This window comes from Saccostrea echinata, unplaced genomic scaffold, assembly GCF_033153115.1.
Source record: "Saccostrea echinata isolate AGI-Se365-2 ecotype Australia unplaced genomic scaffold, CSIRO_AGI_Sech_v1 ptg000029l, whole genome shotgun sequence".
Taxonomy (NCBI): Eukaryota; Metazoa; Mollusca; class Bivalvia; order Ostreida; family Ostreidae; genus Saccostrea; species Saccostrea echinata.
Genome location: NW_026889778.1, coordinates 37113581 through 37140009, shown reverse-complemented (window position 1 = coordinate 37140009; position 26429 = coordinate 37113581). Strand labels below are relative to the sequence as shown.

The 26429-nt window shown below is 30.0% G+C and overlaps 1 protein-coding gene across 1 annotated transcript in view; it reads right to left on the bottom strand.

The window, feature by feature from the left end:
• LOC133195887 (protein lifeguard 4-like) overlaps positions 1-26429 on the bottom strand; it is a 396544-nt gene that overhangs the window by 180795 nt on the left and 189320 nt on the right. The window lies entirely within an intron of this gene.

Below are 26429 nucleotides of genomic sequence, written 5' to 3'. Positions count from 1 at the left end.
GAAAACTAGGATGAGTATTATTTTTAAAAAAAATTATTAACAAATATTTATACAGACAAACAAACAGACGAACGAACATCGTACTATCACAAACCTCACTATGTTGAGTTTGGCTACTAGAAGGCGTGATTGATTCAATAAATCAAACATTTAAAGTATGAGAAAATGAGTACATTTGAAGGATATTTGTCATATTTTCAGTGCACATTTATGTTCTGGCATAATTGACCATTTTTTCAATTACTTGGAATTGAATATTATTTATTACAATGAACAAAATACCCTGTAATTTCAATTAATTTTGAGTTACATTTCAATTACTTTACATAATACATATTATGTGTATTTAATAGGAAAATCTTTTCAACACAGTCACATTTTACAGTTATTTTAATCTATTCAAAGAAGCCCTCTGTTTTTTTTTTTTTTTTTTTTTTGTTTTTTTTTTTCAAAATCTTAAACTCTTTCACATCTCAGTAAATGAATTTGATAGATTGGCTTGTTTATAAGAAAATATTAGTTTGTTTTATAATTATAATGCACATAAAGAATTAATACTAGTTTAATGATTATCAAAAATTTGTTCTACCTCTCATTGGTATAGGCATGAAACATTTCAATTTTTGTTGCTTGATTATCAAGAAAGAATAGAAAATAATTTAATGTGTCATTAAGATCGACCTGCCTTGTTGCCCTTCAAATCCCAGTTGTAAATTGCTATCAAAACAACCCTCCAAAATTTTATATAAAGGATGAATCTTCATAACACTGCTTTCTCGCCCCTTTTTAAATGCCAAATTTTACCTTTTCAAATCTGAACATGGATATATTGTAGCTTAAGTCTTCAAGCATAGTCTGTATAGATACTTATAAAAGATTTTTTGGGAAGGAGACTTTCACGATATACATTATATCGATTAAATAAAATCGTATACTTCACTGTAAAAACCCCGGTTTCGCCATTACAACTTTGTAGGTCAAGGTTATTTGAATGAGAAGGCGGAGCGTCTATCAAGCGTGCGATTAGTATGAATACATTAGCGTGTGTTCGAGGTGTACAAAGTTTTATGATAAACTGACACAATATAAGCATACGTTTTTAATTTGGCAGAATTTAACTTTGATTTTTTTTTCTGCTTAACTTCCGAGTTGTATTTGAAATGATTTACTGGACATTCGTTAAATTATTTTTACATTAAATACACAATGGAATTTGTAAACAGAACATAAAACGAAGGATACACTGTTTTTCATACTTTAAAGAAACCTTTTTTTAAAAGAAATGATTAATCCATTTAAGCTTATTACATAATTAGAATTATTATTATTATTATTATTATTATTATTATTATATATATATATATATATATATATATATATATATATATATATATATATATATATATATATATATATATATATATATATATATATATATATATATATATATATATATATATATATCCCCTTAGATTCCAAAAAATCCCCTGACGTTCCCTTGTCTATCCCTGACATTTTCCTGTCTCCCCCTGATTTCTCCTATGATCCCCTGTCGATGTCCATGACTACCCTGTTTACTCCCTGACGTCCCCTGACTTTCCCCCTGTTACTACTGTCTAACCCCTGATGTCCCCTGATATTCCGTGACGTCCCTGTCAAATCCCTGATATCTCCTGACTAAGTCCCTGATCACCCTAAAAACCCCCTGTCGTCCCCTGACATTCATTTTGACCCAGAAAAGGGGCTAAATATGTTTTTGTTGCTATTTACTTATGAGAAATACACATGTACGTTACTCTTGGCAATTCTTAATTTTTGTGAAAATATATATTTAGTCAATTGTTATTTGTTCGAATATCTTTAGTAATTTATTTCTTAATGTGATTGTTGTATTTGATTGTTTTAGTTTGGTACATGTAGCCTTTAACATAAATTTTAAGAATAATAACTTTGAAAAGAAACGATTTATCAATTTATTGCGTCTTGTCATGAATGGCATGTAAATATATCTATATTTATTTATCTGTTAATCTGTATATTCACATGTAATTGTGTGTTTTTATTATTTATTTATTGACTAATTTATGAATTTAATCTATTCATATATATCTTATATATATATATATATATATATATATATATATATATATATATATATATATATATATATATATATATATATATATATATATATATATATATATATATATATATATATATATATATGCTTTATTGAATTATTAATTAATTGATTAATGTTATATATTTATTTTTTTTTATTCATTTTATTTTAATTAATTAATTAATTGATGCTATTTTATTCAATTTATTTGTGAGTCTGGATAAACAGTCGTAAGTTTAAACAAAGTATGCTTCAAAGTATCTTCTAAGCATATTTACATTTCTTCTTATACTTTTAATTTCATGCTGGGTATCAAAATAATGGTCTTATTACACACAAGCTGAATCTGAAATTTGTTTTATTGCTTCTTTTACTTTGGTACAAAAAAAGAGAAAATGTTCCTCAAAAACTGTCAGGGTTGTGAGAGTAGTTCCGAGCTGTTGAAAGTTGACCAGTGACTCTGGGTAGACAGACCAGACATTGACATACACTGTTTATTCTGTGACAGCACGACCGTATCCACTCTGCAGGTGTTATTTCCTTCACAACTGTGACAAGATTTTTGAGGAAATTTTTATTTTACCAAAGTAAAAGGGAATAAAACAATTTTCAGATTCAGATTGTGCGTAATGAGACGATGATTTTGATACCCATCATGAAATTAAAAGAATTTAAATTAATTTGCTTAAAAAATAGTTTGAAGCATAATTTGTTTTACCCGAAGACTGTTTAGGAATAACTACACAAAATGAACAAAATGAAATTAATCAATAAATCAAAATAAATGAAATAAATCAAATAAATTAGAATAAAAAAATTAAATAAAAAGTAAATAAACAAAGAAATAAATAAAAAAGATACATGAATAAATTAAATTAATAAATCTACTTAAGATACTTCAAACAAATAATTAGTGGCAAAATCTATATTCTTATTTATTTATTTACTTTTTTATTTATATATTTATCTTTTTTTTAATCTATCTGTTTATTTATTTATTTTCTCTATTCATTTCATTTTTTAAATATTTGTTTTATTCAATTATCAATTGATTAATTAATTAATGTTATTTCTTTCTCTATTTATTTTGTTAATTCATTTTATTTTAAATAATTAATTTTTCTTCAATTCCTATTTATTTGTGTAGATCCGCATAAACAGTTTTAATGAAAAACAAACGATTCTTCAAACTATTTTTAGGCATATTTAAATTTCTTTTAATTCTTTTAATTTCATGATGGGTATCAAAATAATCGTCTTATTACACACAATCTGAATTCGGAATTTGTTTATTGCTTTTTTACTTTGTTACAAAGAATAGAAATGTTCCTTGAAAACTGCACGGCTGTGAAAGTAATTCTGAGCTGTTGATAGTAAACCAATGACTCTGGGTACACAGACCAGGACATCTATTCACAAAATATCTTACGATCAGTCGTAGTCGTAAGATTGTCGTAAGTTTTTTTCTTAAGATTTTGGTTATTCACAAAAAATCGTATGTTTGACGTTACGTCAAAAACAGTCGTAAGTTTACGTCTAGTCTTTAGTTGACGTAAGTCTATAAATACTATACATGGTATCAACTCTAAAAATAAAAATGGCCACCACGTTATCTTTATCGTAAAAAAAAAAAATCAAAACGGAGCAGAAAAAAATATTTTGGGTCGGCACAGATCTGTTTGAATCACTGACCGACGGAGAAATGGTACCGTTTACCAAGAGAGGAAGTCAAAAGAGAGTATCATCCCCGTAAAGATATATTGACAATGCAAAAAAGAAAGAAAAGAAAAAGAAAACAAAATGCCTGCAAAATATTGACATGAATAAAAATTTATAAAAAAAAAATTAAGGGGGGGGGGATTATATTCTCTTTTCAACAAAATAATTTTTTGAAACTAAAGTTAAGAAAGTAATTTGCCAAAACTAAATTTTATAAAAGTAGGGGTTAATCGATGGCCTTCAATGAAAACGACAATTCTCTAAAAAAAAAAAAAAAAAAAAAAAAAGGCGGGGGAAGGGGTGGGGGATACTACGCATTAAGGCAACCTGTCCTGGGGCCAATTTTCATGAATTCCAGTCTGAAAAAGGGGTATGATATTTATATTTTTATTGTATTTACTTAAAAAGAAATTTTTCAACCCGTCACTATGTTTTTCAAGAATATTGTTATTAAAAAAAATATACGACGCTGACAAATATTCGCTACTAGGAAAACAATGTACTTGTTTTTAAACGTCAAGAAAAACAATTTTGTACCATAGAATAAACTTTGTCGATACAAGCATTATACAGTCAATATCGTTTGTAAAATTACTTCAATTTTGTTTCAAATTGAACCAAAAATTTTTTTTTTTATTCGAACTACATTAATTTTAATCACATGTATTTTCTGTCCTTTCTCAGCAAATTTGAACAATATACATTAGAATTTTATTTTCATTTTTGTTTTATTCAACTTTTTATTTTATTATGCCTTCAATAATTTCTGGTGGTCAACTGACTTTGAATACATCTTAATTATATTTTTCAATCGGCTGCGCCCTCTGTGCCTATTAAAATTATCTGTCCCTGGTGGATACAATCAAGTTTGACGCCGGTCTCCACGGGTACCTCAGATCGTCAGATTCAAGTATTCTATATATATCCATACAAAATCTGTAAATCTCTTGAATCTCATTCGAAACACTTATGGTGGATCGGACAAAATTAAGAAATACTGAATCCATATATACAGAATGCCCTGTGGAAGTGAAATAAAATAAGACTTTGAAATGTAAATTATTGTCCAAGACATACTTACTGGGGCTCTACTAAGTCTTGGAAACAGACATTTTTAAGAGTGACCCATTTTCAATCACTATGAATCGGACAAAATTTCACCATGCATTAGACTGTATGAATGGAATCTGTATCGAGATGCAAATTTAGTGATTTTTCCTTAATTTTGCGAGAGGTAATTTTAGCGATTTTGAAATACATAGAAAGAAAAGAGTAACTGTATCGTTTTCTGATAAGTTTTAATAAATTGTGGGTTCCTCAATTATGCGGATTCACAACACGTGTGTGTTAACTGGAAACGTTTATTCAACGACACAAAACATAAGTAATTCGTACATCATTCAGTTCAATCGTACATATACACATTCGTATAATATCATTACAGTAACCTCCAATATTGAATGAACTATTAGCGATATTTAATGTTACATGTAACGATCTCAACAACTTCGCGTAATATGCCCAAATTGAATCCTCGCTAAAATTTCTGCTATTTGAACAGGTGTAAGATTTTTCTTAATTACTGTCTGATTGCGAATATTGATTACATTTCAGATCGAGTTTATCAATCGAAACAAATCTCGAATTTATTAAAAATTTTCTAATTGCTAGATCTAGAAAAGAGGCCTTTTATTAATGTTTAACATATTCTTTTTCTCTAAAAAACATGACTTTACACCTCTGATTATATCATTAAGCGTTTTGTTTTTTTTTTTTAAAAAAACTGCGGTTTGATTGTTGTTTTAAGTGTACGTATTCCAGACTTGATTTCTCAGTATGACGCTAAAAACTTTAATTAATTTTTTAATTAATATTTAATTTAACAAGGGTACCGTATAGCATGGCATCCCTCGCAAAAGAGCACATCGATCCTGATATGAATTTATTACTTAACTTCCGTTATGCACTCACTCACCTACTTCCCCCCCCCCCCCCCAAACACACACACATACAAACACACACAAGAACGTTACTACATCCTCTCAAACTTCATATTTTTTTCAAAAGAAAAACAATTTTACTTTTTTTTTATATATTCCTTGAAGAATATTTCTATAGTTCTAAGTTAAATACATAATTTGCTGTTATTAAGTTTTGAATATTGAGCATGTTGAGTTTTTGATGTTCCATGTCATGCGGTATAAGAAATGCTGCTATAGTTTGAATCATTAATCAATGTCAATATATTTGAGCAGTGATCATATGAATGATTTCCAAGATATAACTGAATGGAAGTATCTAACTTTGCAGCTATTATTGTTTACCTACAACTTATAAATCACCCTTGCTGCAGTGAACAAAAACGTTGATATTGATTTTCATGTTATTATAATATCAGTCTTGCTGTAGTGAATTTACCAAAAACATTAATGTTGATTTTCAAAATATTCTTATTGTTAACAAACAATATGGCATAACATATAATAATATATACGAATGAATCAGAACTGAGACAACCCGTAATCATGGTAAATTGGCGACGTTAATTCGTTTGCGTTCAAGATTGCGTCATCGGGTTTCCCGCATTAATTGCTTCATCTGCGCATGAGCAGTTGTCGGTAACTAGGGAAGAGAAAATCTTACGATCGTTTTTCACTTCCGACAATGTGTCGATCTTACGACCACTTTCATGAATAGCTCGTAACTTAAATCTTAGGATTATCGTAAGTTCAAGCCGTAGTCGTAAACTTACGATTTTTTTTAATAGATGTCCAGACACCTATTGTCCTTTTGACTGACCACAATACACTGTTTATTCTGTGGCAGCACGACAGTATCCACTCTGCAAGTGTTATTTCTTTCACAACTGTGAAAGTTTTTGAGCAAATTTATTTTACCAGAGTAAAAGGGAACAATGAAACAAATTCCAGATTCAGATTGTGCGTAATGAGACGATGATTTTGATACTCATCATGAAATTAAAAGAATCAAAATTAATTTGAATATGCTCAAAGAAAAAAAAAATAGATTGATGCATAATTTGTTCTACCCGGACAGTGTATTTGAAGAACTACACAAAATGAATTAAATTTAATTAATCAATAAATCAAAATAAGTGAAATGAGTAAAATAAAATAAATAAAAAAATTAAATAAATTCATTTGTTTATTAATAATTAAATAAAACAGATAAGTAAAAATAAATTAAATAGATAGATTGAATAAAAAATAAAAACATAAATGGAAAAAAGAATAGATAAATAAGCAGTTAAATTAATAATAAACAGATACATGAATAAATAAAATCAATAAACAAACAAACAAATAAATAAATGAATATATATATATATATATATATATATATATATATATATATATATATATATATATATATATATATATATATATATATATATATATATATATATATATATATATATATATATATATATATATATATACCATCCATGCTACACAAGAGGCAATTAATAAATTAGCAATTTTTGTTTAAGTAACGGGCATTTATTCTCATTAAGATTTATCTGAGAAGCTACTAACCAATCAATAAAATAATATTTTGATTGAATTTACTAAATTTATTTCAAACTGAAAAAATAATGATTAAATATATATTTTCACAAAACGTGAAAATTGCCAAGAGTAACGAATCGATTTTCTAATAAGTAAATAGCAACAAAACCATATTTTAACCCTTTTTATGGGTCAAAATGAATGTCAGGGGACGACAGGGGGTTGACAGAGTGGTCAGGGACTTAGTCAGGGGACATCAGGGAGTTGACAGAGACGTCAAGGAATATCAGGGGACATCAGGGGTTTGGACAGTGGTAACAGGGGCAAAGTCAGGAGACGTCAGGGAGTAGACAGGGTAGTCAAGGACATCGACAGGAGATCATAGGAGAAAGTCAGGGGGAGACAGGAAAATATCAGGGACAGAAAGGGGAATGTCAGGGGATTTTTTGGAATCTAAGTGGAAAATCATTACAGTAGTATATATATATATATATATATATATATATATATATATATATATATATATATATATATATATATATATATATATAAATGTATATATATATGTGTATATATATATATATATGTATATATATATATATATATATATATATATATATATATATATATATATATATATATATATATATATATATATATATATATATATATATATATATATATATATATATATATATATATATATATATATATGTATGTATGTATGTATTTGTGAGATTTTGTGCCGATGTTAAAAGTTGTAGCATTAGCAGTGTCGTCAGAAAAAACCTGAGGCTTCCCTCTATTCAAATTAGGGGTGCATTTTGTAAAAATGTATTCATCCAGTGACTTTTCATTCGATTGATTGATTGATTGTGTGTTGTTTTCAATCAATCAATCGACTGAAAAGTCACTGGATGAATACAATTGCCCAAAATGCACTTTTCATTCGATACACAGGTCTTTTTATAGCCCTACGTACTTCAATTGGAAGTATGCATTTGTGCACTTGTAGCAAACAGTTTATTTTTCTAAAGATATTATGAAAAGTGTTTTTCAAATAACGATCTATAAAATTAATGACAATTTAAAGTGAAAAAAAATCTTTTATATCTTCCAGAGTCAATGAACGTAGCACTGAATAAGATGTTTATTTAGGAACAAAGGCAAATGTATAATGTATAACAGTAATTTAAAATTTAAAATTCTGTATTTATGAGACACAGGTAGTAAGCGCAAGCTATATGCTACATGCCTTCAATATAAATTGATAGATACCAAAAAAAAAAAATCAAACAAAATCGAAATATCTGAAACAGCGTTTGATAACAAGTAAATCAAAAATCAGAACACATCTTAATCATAAAAAAGTTTTCTCCCAGAATTTAATTACCCATTTGAAAATGGTCTGACCATCATAGCTCGCAGACAACAAACACGGTGTCGCATAGCTGTGCTCAAAGCGTGAAAGTGAATAGATTTGAGTCACGTGTTCAGTGCTTTGTTATTCATGAGGTCAAAGACGGGTTGAAATTTGTAAACAAATACTGTAGAGAGAAGTACCCTTGATTTTGCACCTTTTTGGAAAATAACAAATGAGAGCAAGACTGTTTCAATTTCTTTCATGAATGTAATTGACAGATATAACTCTTTACAATGACTGTATTTACGACAACTTGAAACATCCATGCGCTCATATAAAAAATGCCTGGGCTTGCAAAATGGGGGTGTGGCCTAAAGTTTACGAGAAATCGATGTAAACAACGTACCCCTGCTATATTAATCACATAAATACCTAATTACAGTGCAAGGAAGTAAAAATTGAAATTGAAATTAATAAACTACAATGTTTGATGGAAAGATTGAGGCAAAAATATGTAGAAAATCTTGAATTTTAATTTTTTGTAAATTATCGGGGACAAGATTTGGACGTTTAAACGATTCATTCTTTATACCATGCTTTGTTAAAATTCAAAGTTATGACCATTAGAGGTGATTTATTAAATACTATTAAGAATGCTCTACTATTTATACACATGTACTTTAGAAAAGAAATAAATATTGAATCACTATTTTAACATTTAAATAGACCTCTATATACTATGCCTTTGGTATCTGATATAGTTATTACATAAAACAAGTGTTATTTGTCAACATTTGCAACTAAAGGTGTTTAGCTTGCCTACCTGTAGCTGAAATAATCTGAGAGTATTTTATGGTTGATTCATAAACTCTTGAAAACTTGCTTTTAATCTTCATAAAGGCAGGTCAATTAATTGATAAATGTACATGTAGGATTAGGTCTTTTGATGAAACACATAAACATCACAGGCACCTGACATTATCTATTTTAAATATTCCCATTACCTTAAATTTAGATGTATTTGTTCTTCAAGATTTTTGAAAATGAAATAAAAGTAATTGAAATGTATTTAATTTCATTCTTAAGAGTAATTGAGAGTAATTAATTATATTTGTAAAAAATCAATGTAATTGTAATTGCAAGTAATTGACAAAATTTTCAATGTATTTGAAAGTATTTAATTACATTTCAAAGTTATTGACCCCAATCCTGATGTATATACAATCTATTGAACATATTGAACTATAGACGGGTCAGCTTTCCTATCTCAGTTCTCTTCTAAACTAAGGGGCATTTGAAAAGTTCTGAGAACTGTTTGATAAGATATTAACCTTTTAACGGATATTGCTGAATTTGATATCATTGAACAGACCACAAAAACATACACATATTGCGACGTCACTCTGTAATTTTTATTACGTAATAACTCTGAAAATGACGTTAGAATCCCGAATGTCTAGCATACTGACCATAAAAATGACGTAACAAGAGACGTACTCTCAGTGAAGTAAAATTCTAAAGTCAACTTTTGTTCATTACTCAGATGCAAGCTAACGGACACAACTGCAAGTTGGACAAATGTTTACATAGACCACAGTCTATCATATGTACTTATATTCAGGGGCTCCTATAGTTCTGAGATGGTTTAAGAATTTGTCAAACATAGCATGTTTTTATCGAATCGCGTGCAAAATATTGGGTAAAAGAGACGCTGCGATGAGAAAATCACAAAGTTGACAATAACAGGAGAATAGTGGACGGTGTTATAGAGTTTGTTGGCATTAATTCTTCAGGTGTTTTGACCAATTTTGCGGGAACGATTAAAGCTCAGGTGAGGTTAAGCGAATGGTGTCCTATATTTTCTCGTAAAAACCACAATGGACCCGGTGTAGTTCTGACCTCACCGTAACCCGGTATGTGCAAAAAAATTTAAATCATGGAAAATAAATAAGATTGAACATGGCAACGAAACTCAGATTTATTTTTTCTGAGTCGAAAGCCAAAAGCAATTGTGAGTTTTCGATTGCCGAAGTTGAAATAATATGAAAAAAAAAAAAAAAAACACGCACAGAAACAAGTCCGGGGAATGACTTTTGTACGTCTTATTCGTAAACGGTAAGACTCCCGATACTCAAGATCTCATAAATAAAAATCTTTTTTGAACGCCTAAGATAAAATTACCGTGCTTATTAACCAAGCAAAAAAAAAATAAAACATGGAATTGCTGATTTACTGTACCATTGTTAGTCTTTCTCTACCAGCATGCAAATTTTCTTTGAAACATCTTCTCAAAGAAGCCTTTGACAGCACTTTTTCGAAGTTCTCATGTTGACAAAAAACGCGACTTTCCAGTATGCTAAACATTCGAGATTCTGACCTCATTTTTGGAGTTATTACGTCATAAATATAAGAAAATGACGTTAATAGAAGTGCAAATTTTCTAGCTCTTTTCAATGATATCAAACTTATTAACTTCCGTGAAATGTTTAATATTTAAGCAAGCAGTTCTCAGAACTTTTCAAATGCCCCTCGTATTATGATTGCTTTTTGGTCTATGTAATAACATTCCATCTTTTTTTCGAATTTGACGATGATTTGCTTATTTGCATATAATGATTTAGTAAACATTAAACTTAAAGTCATTAAGTTTTATAAAATCATGATATCATGATTTGACATCATACCAACAAACACGCATCTATAAGAGAGATTATCCAATGACGTATTTAGCAATCGAAGTTCAAAATACAGAGACATGATAATTTGGAAGGTTTGATAAACACAGAGCGCCTCCTAGCCCTCTAGCCATGTCCCCATTGTATTTTTTCAAAAGGTTGTTGCATGAATTTTCTGAAATATTATTTTGAACTATTTTACTGCAGAACGTACTGCGTCTCGTGATTTTAAATGACAGGCCAAACACATGTGCAATTCATGTGATCTTGTAGTAAATATTGATCGGGCTCGAAATCCCGAAATTCCTACATGAGTTTTTGTCAACTGTAAACAAATATATTAGCATTTCCTCCTAAAAATTAAAGTAAAAGATTATAAGATCAAATGTCATTTTTCATTCTTCTATCTCCATATAATTGTAGATTCTAAATGAAATTTGCCTTAGTATCTTCTGGATTTCATAAACTCAAATTATATGTACAGCCTACCTCAGATGCCGAAGAATAAAACGTACGCTCAACTAGGACCATAGGTCACCAGCTCAGTCCACAACTATCAAACCTATTAGTATAATTGTATTGGAATAAGAGAAAACTGTTTTTGTCAATAAAATTAAATTAAAATAAAGGGTGACCTGGTGTCACCATATTGATACATATGAATTTACTTTTTTGCCTTTAATGCCTGAAGAGTTCGTATAATGTTGTATTACTACGCAAAATGACGAACTATTTGCGGGTGACCCCAGGCCTAGTTGAGCGTACATTTTATCCTCCTGCATCTCAGACAGCGATCTGTGACTCAAAGGAAATAATCTAACCTGACAGCAAAGATGAATTTTCAGTTAGGAAGGAAAACTCTTTTCTACATGTATAACCCGTTTCTTTGTTTTGGTATAGCATTACATCAAAAAATTGTCGTGCATTTAAAATAAACTTATTCACTATATAAAATATTATTCATAAACAGATGCTGCCATTAATTAAAGTAACGAAGCTGCATAGAACATACCTAACGTGAAAATATGTTGTGTACATAGAACAAAACTATAAACAATAGGGAAGTAATCAAACACCAAAACACTGCTTCAATATACCTAAAAAAATGAGTGACAAAAAATTGCTTACTCTGTTTAAACTGCGATTTTGCATAAAATATCTAATTATATTTGGCAGCTTTTAATCGGTGAAGCATCTTGAAGCAGGCAGAAATACCTTTGCAAATATTTTTTTTTTTCTGTTTGATGAATTCATAACACGTGCGTTTAAATTGTTTTTTGTTAACATGTCAAGTTGTAAATGATAAAATCTTAATAAAAAAGCTTTCTATGAACCTGCAGAAGTTATATTTATCTTGTTCGGACAATGTCAAAGTGTTACAACTAGAATTCGCGACCGGGTGTATTGCTTGTCAACTCACGAGGAGATAAACATCAACTGGTAACGACTTCCGCTGATTTAGAGTTATCGTTCTTTGCCTCCCCGTAGCGTTCAGTAGAAATGCTATTTATATTCAGTTGCTACTAATCCTTGACAGTGAATAGACTTGATCATATCCTGGGAGGTTTTTGCATCTCAGAGATTCACCTGCCATGGTTAGCTATTGGTTTCATAATGTACTTGATATACGAATACAACATTGATGTCAGAATTGGAAGTTTATCGATTAAATACCCCGCATAGAAGATCGTGCATTTTTAAAAAATGCATTTTTAGAAGGATTTCTCTTTGTTTCATAAAGACGATGCATTTTTTTTTAAGAAACATTTTTGTTTATTTTGTAGAATTTTTTTTTAACTTCCTCTTTGTCTCTTAAAGACAATATTTATTTTAAGAAACACTATTTGTTTATTTTATAGTGTTCTTTTTTTTCTTTGTCTTTTAGAGACAGTATTTTTTTTAGAAACCCTATTTGTTTATTTCATAAGATAATTATGTATTTTTTTTTTTTAATTTCTCTTAATGTCTTATAGATAATATTTCTTTGAGAAATTGTATTTATTTATTTTGTAATATTCTGTTTAAAATTTGTCTTTGTCTCTTCTGACAATATTTTTTGGAGACAAGCTATTTGTTTATTTTTATCGATTTTTTGGTGAGAAAACAACTTATTTCGCTTTGTCTTTAAATCTTGGAGACAATATTTGTTTATATAGAAAAAAGTATATTTATATATTTTTTTCTCTTTTTTTTTAAATTTTTTTTTCTATTTTTTTTTTTTGAGCTTTATTATTATTATTATTATTATTATTTTTCATTTTTTCAATTCGTTTTTCCTAGTATACACTTACATGTATTTCAAAGCACAACAACATGACTTAATCGTCCGATTGTCTGATAATTTAGTTAAAAAACATCACATACAAAACAGGTATATAATATATATATATATATATATATATATATATATATATATATATATATATATATATATATATATATATATATATATATATATATATATATATATATATATATATATATATAGGCAATAAAATCTTAATCATGACTACTCCTATTAATATCAATAAGTCTTTACATGAAATCTGAAAAACCATCAGAAATATTGGAAACAAAAGGGCTAAATCAATATTAGATATCAGAGATAAAAAGGGGGAGGTAACCTTACAAGATATGAAATTAATTACCAATATCCCAAGTACAATCTGAGATCCCCTGGTAGAAGAAGGATTAATTATTGTACCATCCATTCTTGGACCCTCTGATAATACAGAACAAAGTTCAGATCAAACAAACACATTAGACATTCAAACAACAACAACTTCTGAATATCGCCAAAATAAATTGTTAGAAAAAATCCAAGACTTAGAGAGAGAAGTATTGGTAAAGGATGATAAGATCAGAAAAGAGAGATTGAGATTAGAGAGAGAGAGAGAGAGAGAGAGAGAGAGAGAGAGAGAGAGAGAGAGAGAGGATAAAATTAAGGAAAAAGACAAACTTTTGCTGGAGAAAGATACGTGGTTGAACAAGAAAGAGGAAGAACTAAACTCTATTACACAGAAGCATGGTTGCTAGTCGAGAAAAAGCAGACAGAATGTTGGAAGAGATGCAGAAAACGTTTGAGATGCAAGAGCAAGAAACAAATGAAAAATTTTCATAAGAGAAAGAGAGTTAGATGAACAAATGCAAAGATTTTTAGAGCAGAAAGAGAGTGTACAAAGATTAGATGAAAAAGAAAGAACAGAAAAAGATGAACAATTCAGAATAAGAATGAGAGAAGTAGATCTTAGAGAAAGGAATTGAAAGAGAGAAGGAGATTGAAGACAAATGAAAGCTGAGAGAGAGGTCCTCAAAATGTTTATCACAACATTGAAAAATCAGAAGATAAGAAAAGTAGCGCAAAAATACCTTGCAGTCCAGACACTCCCAAATTGTCAACATATGATGGGAAATCAGAGCGAAATACATGTGGAATGAAAAAGAAAAACTTTGGCAAATTGATAGAATGTTTAAGAGAGAAGGCATTGAAATTCTTCAGTTTAGATCAGAGAATGTGCAAAAAGATTATAGCTTATGCCAGAAAATGAAGGAGATGTTCGACAAGAAAGATCAAGAAAACAACAGAACCTAGATAAGGCATTAGATGAATTTGCAGAGAGAATAGAAGAGCTTACACCTGAAGGCTACCCGGGCACCCCTGAATACTTAAGGAGCACCACCACTACTGATGCCTTCCTAAGGGGCTCCACCGAGAAAAGAACAGACTGATCACATTGGACAAAGATCTGAAAACATCATATAAGGCAGTCCAACACCTGAAGAGTGCAATCACAAACCAGAAATTAATAATGGGGCTTAAAAAAGTCAGAAGAGTTACCTTTGAAGAGATTTAAAAAGAAATTCCACTTATAATAGAGGATGCCAGCATAAGAGTTACATTTGTATCAATAGAACAACACGTAAAACCGTAGTTTTATTAGAGACAAGAATGACAGCTCTAGAAACTGATAACAAAGAGTCTAAGAGATTGATTATGGAAATTTTAAAAAGGTTTAGGTGACTGAGACAGAGGGGAAACATAGACCAAGGTACAGATCACCATCACAATCTCCTACAAGAAATAATCAAAATCATATAATCCTGAGAGAGAGAGAGTGTGTGTGAATGTTTCAAGTGTGGGGAGATAGGTCACTATGCGAGAGACTGTTTACATTAAGCATACTAAAGATCAAGATTGCCCTCACAAAACATATTACCTTCACTGCAGTCACCCACAAGATCACAAAGAAATTTAAACTTTCAAGGCCCTTCTTCAGCTCACATCAATACTCCCAGGCCAGAGCCCCACACTAAATTCAAATCCCATAAAGATTTTGAGTACGAAACTATTTATGTTTCCGTTAAGGTTCAGAATGTTACAACAGATACTGTATTAGGTACTGCAGCACAAATTTCTGTTATTAGTTCAGATCTTTACAAAAAATTAATTCCTAATCCAGTGATCAAAGGACATGTTCTTTTAAAGGCTATAAGCAAAATCAAATTAGATTCAAAGATCTGTCAGAATATACCTTTATCAGTAGGAAATACCACAACTAAGTGAAGCTTTATGGTTTCAAATATAAAAGATCCAATTATATTAGGCCTTGATTATTTAGAGCACAGTAATTATTGCAAACATAAATTTGAAAGATTGTTTTGTCCATTGGGAATTGCAGCATCTCTGCAAAATGTGTTTCAAATGAAAACAAAGAAAAGATATAAATTTTAAGAGTTCAAATGAAAAGAGAGTGGTAAGTAAGTAGTGCTTTTTTTACTTGATTACTTCAAGTAAATTACACTTTTGGAATGATCTTTTAAACATGTCTGTTAAATGTTTTCGGATGTTTTTCTCAATTTGATCTACACTCATCAACTTCTAAAGTTCTGATATCAATTTGTTCTTCATTATTTATTGCCTCTGAATCTTCCCATTCAATAACTTGATCTAACTGCATTCCAATACTCACATCTGAGTTCTTCTTGACATAAATCTGAATATCTGAATAAATCTTCTGTTGGGTTTTTCATTAGAATGAAATTTTAACACAATTTGGTGACAACAACCTTTTTTTTAATCAATTACCTAAATTCTATATGTAGTGAAATATGTTTAATATTTTAAACGCTGCTATGGGAAGCACCATCCATCTTCAAAGTGAAGTGAATCCATAATTTGTGCACAGCACTTTGTGATAATATGCAATTATTTTAAATCGTTGCTTGTCTTTCCACAGTTTGTTTATAAAAAAAGAATAAATTTTTATTATATCATTACGTAATGCATTTACAAGCTTATAGGTGAGCCAGCACAGTAGCCGTAATAAAACACAGAGGTAGATTGCTGAATTATTGGGTTATGCTAAATCGATTAATCATTGATAGAAAGACATTGCTGCTATAGTGGGTCATATGTCACCAGGCTCAAATCGGATTCAATATCTCAGTGGTTAAATAGTTGATACAGTACGCCAGAGGCCCTAGGTTTGAGTCCCGGTTGAGACTCACTTTTTCACCGTCTGTGATATCTGTATACATGTATTTCCTGACGGTGTGAACATGTATAAATTCCGATTTTTGTTCTGCAAAGTAAATACCTAGTAACATATGTAATGAAGGCAACAAATATTAACATTTTGATTAATCCACTATTTTAAAATAAAAATCACTTTAGGTAATGAGTCTGTGCTGGACCGGACCTGTACACTCTCAATATATTTTGTTCTTTTAAAATTATATAACATAGCTTTATTTTTTAATTTTTTTTTTATATTATCAAAATTTTAGCTAGCAACAAATCGATATCTTAGCAACCTTAATATAAATTTATCGCTCAAAATCCATAAGAGGGAACGCAGTTTTTTGTGAAAAATCAGTTCTGCTCCCGTCCCTATTCATTTCTTGAATGTAAAGTAGTTCAATGTTTTAAAAATAGAAAAAAGAGGAAAAATAATTAAAATACCCTATCGATAAAAAAAAAAAAAAAAAAAAAAAAAAAAAAAAAAAAAAAAAAAAAAACGACCAAGAATGTTCACGCTATGGTACTTTATTAATTCATACATTGAATTCAAGCTTAAGCTACTTTTTTTCAGATATAGCAAATCATATTTGTATTTTAACACTGCATAGACAGAAATAGTATTCAAATTAAATGCCATTTTGAACCAATTTCATCTAAAATTTCAATTTAAATTTAAATAACTTGAAGAATAAGCAGTTTAGAGAAGCAAAATGAACATAGCTTTTAGTAAAAATTACATTATAAAACAGCACAGATCTTTTCGACTTTTCTCATTCTTGTGCTTAATGTAGAATAGTATAAGGTTTAAAACACTCTTCCAAAAGAACTTCAATGTTATATTAGTTAATATCTACTTAAAAAAAATAACGGCGAAATATTCCTATTATACGTGGTTGACAGAACAGTCCCAATAATAGACATTTCGTCACTTTCCCAGGTAATTATTTTATATAGAAAATGTAGACCATGTAAAAATAAGTAATTATTAAGTATATATATTTAACCTCTGTCGTGAATGATACAATATACATGTATCTTAGTTCATTTTACTACGGCAATAAAACTAGATAAAGTACATAGAGCGCATAAATAAGCTCCTTATGTTTTTTTTCAGTCGAAGTGATATAGTAAAGTTGAGTTTGTTTCCATTAGTCGCCATTATGTGCCATTACTACGAGTGTTGATTCAAAAGTAATTTCACAACTAATATAAAATCTTTAATAATTGACAGTTTTCAACAAAACTTTATATACTAATGCCTCTATCTGTTTTTACTTCTGCTTTAAAATTTCATTTAGATATATGCAATACTTTATAAAATATTGGAACAAACACAAAGTTGGGTCTCGTCTATCGCCTCTCGGAAAGAATGTGCCAACGTCGTTATGACGTTTCTCTTTGACACTCATTTTGAATCTGATGATGCGTAAGTATAACGCATAAAGGAATGAATTTAGATATAACATTTGGACAAAAGTTCAAATAATTTAATACTACCGCTCAAAACAAGACGGTTTATAGGAAAATGGCAGTAAAGATTATTAAAAGAAAGTACGTGAGATGTTAAAAAGATCTGCAGATAAACTGAAAATGAGTGCCGATGAGTAACTTGATCAAGACGTCCGTAACATTCTTGTCGTGCGGCGATAGACAGAACCTAACTTTGTGTTTATCTTAATCATGTTAATACTTTAAAAAGTATTGTTCATAATCAACTGAAATTTTAAGGCAAAAATCAAAAGGAATAGGAGTATTAGTCTGTCTTTTGTTGATAAATAATTAAAGATTTTATATCAGTTGTGACTTTACTTTGGATCAACCCTCATATTTATTGAAATCAAGAAAAAATATTTAATTATAAAGATACATGAAAACAAAACAAAAAGAGGAGTTTGTGTTAATTGATGTCTAGTACTCTAGTATAACTTATGATTGAAAGAAAGCAAGTGATATAAATTATTATAAATGAATTACTTTCATTTAGAAAAAAAAAAAAAACAAAACATATTAGAAATTTTTTGTTAATTCAGTTAATTCAGTAATTGATATTACCAGAGGCATTTATAATCTTAAACATAGAGTTCTTAAAATGGATGGGGAATATACATGTACATCATTATTTAGCTTTAGCATATAGAACTTGTTTTACCTTTATCTTGTCGCCATGGTAACATCAAGTGAATAACTGTATTAAGTTTTACCGCCAGCCAAAACTTCCTTATCTTGATAATTCTCAAAAGTTTATTATTTACTAACGTAAACATCAGATTAAAGAGCACGAGAAAAATATGTCTCTTTTCATATAACCAGGAAGCACGTGCTTCTTTAGGAAAGACTAAGAGGTGATCCCCAATTGAATTAGACGTTTGTAACCCATTTATTGACTGGTTTGTTGCACTTACAAATTAAGCAAACATGTCAAACTAAAGATTTCAAATAAATAAATAATAAGAAGTCGTGACCCTCATTTTCAAAACGCAGTCATTTTTGAAATCATCCTTTTGAGATTGATCAAGAACGTAAACTATTTGTCTAGTTAGAAATGGATATGCCTAGCTCATGTCTTTTTTTTTTCGAATAAATTGGTTTTCTTTATTTCAAATAAGATACTTATTGCAGATAAAGGTTACGACCACCACAAAAAACCCTAGATCAAATTATTTTTCTTTGAAGGAATTCTTCCTGTTTATTTAAATGCATATATTTCCTTTTCTTTGTAATGTAGAAATAGCATGATCCTCTCTTGAGATAAAGCCTTTCAAAAAGTGCAATTCAAATTCATGTTTTAACTTATCGTTTTAAAGGTGTTAGTTTTTCTTGTCAAGGTGTCGTTTGAGTAAATTATTTTTGCATCCGGTCTCAGAGAGAGAGAGAGAGAGAGAGAGAGAGAGAGAGAGAGAGAGAGAGAGACTTTGTAAGGTTATATACTATTTATAAAATACAAGAAATGCCAGGAATTTAATGTACTGAATAAAAATTTAAATTTTAGAATAGAATCAAATAAATGTCATTTGAATTTCACTTTAATCAGACGAAAAAATTCCCCGAGAACTGTTCAAGTTGCCTAGCAAAAAAAGCCTTCTGTTATCGCACAAAATCAATAAAAGGGAATGCAATACGTTGTGAATATCCAATTCTTTTTCAATCCCTATTTATTTCTTAAATGAAAATCGTTCAATGTCTTACAAATGGAAAAGAGGAAATTTAAATACTACTCTCAAATGTTACATAAGCAATCAAGTATGTTTACACTGAGGTTAGTTTATTAATTCTTATATTGAATTAAAGCAAAACATTATACTTTTTGCAGAAAAAACAAACATATTAATATTTTATCAATGCAAAGTCAAAATAGTCTTCAAATTTGATGCCATTATGAAGAATCAAAAATCTTAATTAATAATTTGATAAATTTCTAAACGTAACATGTACAATAATAGGTTACAGAAACAAAATCAGGAATGAAACATATCATTTCAATATTAGAAAATGAAAGGGAACACCTACTTTTTATAGCTATTTATATCTATTGCATATTATGTAAAGCATTACAATTCTTTCGACTATTTTCATTCTTGTGAGTGGTGTAGCATAGTATACTAAACAAAATATATGTATATTTAGTAACTCTCTTTAAGGATCCTGTAGTTGTTTGGTTGAGAAGGAACCAAATTCAACATCCGACCTCCTGATTCTCTTTGCGTTTGGTTTAATTTTGAGTGCAGAGCCACACCGAAACAGATGGCAAACATACTAGGAAGGAGGCCAAACAGAGCAACGATAACAGAGAAAGGAAACTGGACTTCCATATTAATATCCTTCGACTCCAGTTCTGTGCGAACAGAATGAACTTCATTTTTCAATTTCGAGTTGGCTATCCCCATTCGGCCAACAAGAAAAAGTTCAATCAAGCCTGTAATTTGAAAAGAAAGTGATGACGAAGACGGTCATAAAGAGAGCTACATCTCCAATGACATTCCACACAGGAATTCAGCATGATTTGAAACGAAAAGTAATCTGTGATGACTTGCAATGATATAACAAGCTTTTAACACGATTTATTACATTTTCAGCAGTGAAATACAGTAATTTATCCATTAAATAAAATTGATAATCTGTCACAGTTTGATAAACTATACAAACTTGATTCTATGTTGACTTAAATGAAAACCTGTTTTAACACGATTATGACTATTTTTATCCAACTTGTATACGTTGTATATTTTTCTTTGTGTTGTCTTTAACATCCTCATGTAAATGAATTGATTTGAAAATAATTCTAAAGTGATAAAAGGCTGATACATGTACCTACAATAACTGGTCAGGTATTATATTTAGCAAAAGTTTTACTTTCGATAATAAAGGAAATCTTAGGATAAAGTAAGACTCTTTGACTTACTGGCTGTGACCAAAGCCACACATCCTGTTTTAACACGTATTGGAGACCCAAAGTTCAGAAGAATGAGGAAGAAGGCTATCACACATAGTAAAACTGCAGATACACTCTCAATTTGAATTTCCTTCCATCCAGCTATTAAAAAAAACAAGAAAATTTAAAAATGTTTTCGAAACAATGTTAATTTCGAATATTATTCAAATTCTTGAATAATTGATCATAAAAATGCTATGATAATTAATTAGTTAAGTTGTCGATACTATGCAGATATGTCTATTATATGCACCAGTATATCATAAGGTAATGAACAATTTACACTGTTTTGACCAACGTATATGATTTATGTTAATGTAGTTATGTATTTGCATTTGCGGCACACGTATATGTCTTCTGTGTCTCAAAAGTATTTAGACAATATAAAGATTTAGATCTTCCTCTGCTACGCAGGTATGTTAAGGCAGTACCCAGATCATATTTCGGCGAATTTAGACTTTTTTCGTAAAATGCAACATTGATAAATCAGAAAAGTCATAGATAAAACATTTACTATTATTATCCCTTGTATAGACGTCATTGAGTCTTAGGCTAAAAGAAGGACTACACTACGACGTCATCACGTGACGTCTATAAATAGAAAAAATGCCTTAAATGAAAAAGTGAAAAGTTCAACACTACCCCGGAGCTAATTCATTTCTTTTAGTGAAAATAATTATGTAAAAACATCATTGGGCCATGAAAAGTGCTGCTAGAATCCTACTCTCCCGACACAGAAAAAAATATTCCAAAGTTTCACATGAAACCTTACCAAAATTTTTACATTTTATACATACGATCAAGGAATTGTTATGAATTCATGTTAACCACACGATTCTAGCAGCATTTTCCAAGTACTATAGAATACATGCTTTCGATACAAACAAAAAGTTTGTTTCAAAGTATGCGGCGTAGTGTTGAACTTTGGCATCTTTGTTGTTATAGAACGACAGAGGAAAGGCTGATCGGGAATTCAAAGCACTGTCTGTGTTCATTATAAGAAAACATGATAAGAATATATCAGCGTACCTGATTCTTAATCTTTTATTCCTTATGAATCACACATAACATTCACGGTACATACTTTAAAACTCCCATTTCATCTATTTGTTTACACAAATTCTCGTCACGTTTAACTTCACTCGGCAAATATTTGATCAATAGTTATGACGTCATGGGTTTGGTATTTAACCCCCGTGCTAAATACTTAGGTATTTATATCACCCAAAAATGACAAGATTTAGTTTATATTATGTATTGAATGATTCCATTCATTTCTTTGACCTGAAATTAAACTTTAAATATAGATATTAAGAAATCATTATTTCTAAAGTTCACGTCATACAGCTTACTATGACGTCATATTGTAAAGGCAAGTAGGATATCTCTGGTTGTAGCCTTAACATACCCGCGTATAACTTAAACATAAACAAGAAGATGTTTTACCCTCAGTTTAAATTACATTGTACCCATTTGCAGTCTTCTGTTAGAATAAATTCACAAGCAATACAGCGGCAATTATTAACCCACTAAAATGAATAACTTACGTAGATTAGTGGCTGCACTCTCAGGGAGCTGGTTATAGTTAATGCTCACACAATACCCATCCAAGCACAATGTGCAGTAAAAGATGCTCAGTTTAATGCATGCGCGATTCTAGGGAATTAATAAATAAAATCTGATTTTTAATTTTATTTGTAATCGATTGATATTTCCTTCGCTGATTATCAATTTTTGAGATAAGGACATGTAAACAAAGTACTTTCATACTTATTTTTAGGCCATTACTTAGCACCGGATTTTCTACGGATTTTTTTCGTTTGCTCGATCATGACAATGAGCATACGACAGGTGTGACCGGTTGGCAGGGGATGTTCACTCCTCCATAGCACCTAATCCCACCTCTGATTTTTTGAGAGGTCCGTGTTTGCTCTGCTCCAAATTTGCATTCTTTTAAGGACTTTTGAGATTGATAACTGTTCGTTATCTTCATATTTCTTAACGAATAAGCATGTACGACATGTACATGTCTAAATGAAAATTCCTTGTCAAAAAGCCAGTGGACATTTTCACAAAAATCTTACATCTTTTTATCTTAAGTGAAAACTTATGATAAAAATCGTTTTCACAAAAAGTCTTAAGAAATTCATAAGTGCAAAATCTGATTTAACTTTACGAGAGCCCCAATCCTCTCTTAAGTATTTTAAAACCGATTTTATTATAAAAATATAACCGCAAAAACTAAGATACACGTTAAATTGAACTTTTTAAAGCAACTTTCAATAACATTTTATATTTTTTTTCACAATCATTGTCGAAAAATTAAATGAAATACACTACAAAATATTTACGATGGAAGTTTCACTTTTGATTTTCGTATTACCTACTTTTACGTCAGACTTGTGATTGTGACGTCAAATTTTATACTTCCTTGCTTCACAAACGATTGCATTCGGTATTTGTTGTCAATAATGTTTGTTTTACTGACAAATGCTGAAAACTAAGTTTTATTTTTATTTTCACCCACTTATTTAAGGATTATAAAGCATATTGAAGTCGTTGCTAGGGATGAAATCTGTCGTAAGTAAACTCTTAAGTTCAATCTGCTACGAATGTGTTCGTGAAACGCACTTAAGATTTGTCGTAAGAGATTCTTAAGTTAAAATCTTACGCAAAAACTTAAATTTTTTTGTGAAAAGGGCTACAGTACTATAAATTTCCTTATTTATGAAGTAATATCTCACTATCACCTGCATACATGTATAGTGTGAACATCCTTCACCTTATTCGATACTCAAGAGCATGCCTCAATCAATTTTTAAACAGGGTCAGGGTACTGACAGAGAAGTTAATGTTACAGGGATTTTATCAACCTCGTGTAAAATCAGCATTTCTTAAATTCTATTGTCCTTTTAATGACCTTGTTAGCAAATATAACCTATTAGTGGATCGAATTTTGGCTGACGTATTTCATACCAATTGCTAGAACTTTGTTTTTATACTAAATTTGACTACGGAATGTTCCGTTTGCCTGATCTATACATAGGACGCACGGCAGGTCTGACCGGTCAACAGGGTATGCTCACTCCTCTGAGGCACCTGATCCCACCTCTGGAATTTCCAGGGGTCTATATTTCATAACCTCTTCACTTGTATTAATTATGGATTTTCTGAGATCAATCACAGTTTGTTATCTTCACCATTTTTATTCACTTAAGGATATACGCAACGTACCTTACCTACTGATAATTTTTCAAGATATTCTTAATTTAAAATTATAGTGCCATCAGATGTTCATAGACAAAAAATCAGCATGCATTACCAGGGGTTTTAAAAAGAATTGATGAAAATTCTTGTATAATTCAACAAAAATATATACAAAATTTACCAAACATATATTCTAGATGTTTTCTTTATCCAAACTTGTTTAAGAAGAAGTGAGCAACAGAATATATAGACATAAAAGTGTAGCACACTGTTCCTTTAAGTATTGGAACTCTTCAACTCCAGGGAAAAAGACAATAAAGTTCAAACTACGTTGCATATGTCCTTAAAGACAAATCCCTGTTTCTAGAAAGTAAAAAAAGAATCTTTTTTGCAATTCTAAAACTAGAAATAAATGTATTCATTTTGTTTGCAAAACAAAAAAGGAAGGGTTTCATCTTCAATGGCCAAAATATTGCAGGAGTGTTATAAAGTAAAACACATCAGTCACACAGAGAGTGTTATAAATTAGAAACAAAGTGCTGCTCTAAATTATAAAACCAAATTGGGTCTTGAACTCAAACGGATAGAGTTTAATCTATCATAAGATTTTTCAGCTTCAAATAACTTGTACATTTACGTGAAAACAATGTCATTTTTTACGAAATGTAAAGATATCGAACAGTGATCATGCTGAAAAGTCCATTAAACAATATAAATTCTGAGAAAGGTAACACGGATCTCTTGAAACAGAGGTGGGATCAGGTGCATGGAAGAGCTAACATCCTCAGTTGATCGGCCACATCCGCCATATTCTCTTGTCATGAATGGGTAAAGTAAATATTACAGATTAGTGAAAAAAATCTGGTGAAGTAAATACTACAGATTAGTGAAAAATGAAAACATTATTCCCTCCTTTATGATTGCTGATAGTTGATATCAATTAAATAAATAACGAAGTAAACTTTCAACCAGTCGTTATTCAAGATTAACATTCCTATCCTTAGTTTTGTAAAAAAAAAAAAAAAAAAAAAAAAAAAAAAAAAAAAAAAAAAAAAAATAGTTCCTGCTTAAATATCTCCTGCAACAGACAAGAGTGGGTGGGGTGGGGGAGGAGTTTTCATAGAAGTAATATTGCTAGTCTTAAAATATTACATAATTAAATCAGTAGACATTTCACTATATTGGAAAAAGATCTTAATAGGGAGTCTGCAAAAAGATGTTTTAGATGATTCATATTGAAGAGAGCAAAATATTAATACGAGGGGTGATCAAAAAGTTCCCGAACTAATTGAATTACTTCCATAAAAATAATAAAATTAGGTTTCAGTGTTCATTATTTTTTAACGTTGTCCTCTCCGGTTTAAATGCATACCTGCCACCGTTCTGCCTATGCGCGAATCACTTGATATAGGCGGTCACGTGACATGCTCCGTAGAGTTCTGTTCACAGAAGCTAAAACATTTTTCCGAGTCTATTATATCTTACCATGCAAGTTATTTTTTTTATAACAAGAACAGTCCATTTGTCAGAAATTGCCAAATCTCGGTAATAGGATGGGTGGATAAGGATATCCTTTCCCAGAATGAGCATTGTGACCATCACAACCCGAGTCCTCTGTCTTGGAAGCGTCGTTTATCCATTGTGGATAAAGTATGGGCGCCTTTATCATATCTGATATGTTTAAAGTTTAAATTAAACGAAATCTTAGGGATTTAATAATTATATTATTGTTAAGATATTCAACTACTTTTCTAATTGTAACTTGGCAATCTTTTATAACAAATTGCTCAACTTAGGACACATCTCTTCCCCAGTTTGCTTTCATTGGGCAACAGAACAAACATTATTTTTAACCATCTCCCA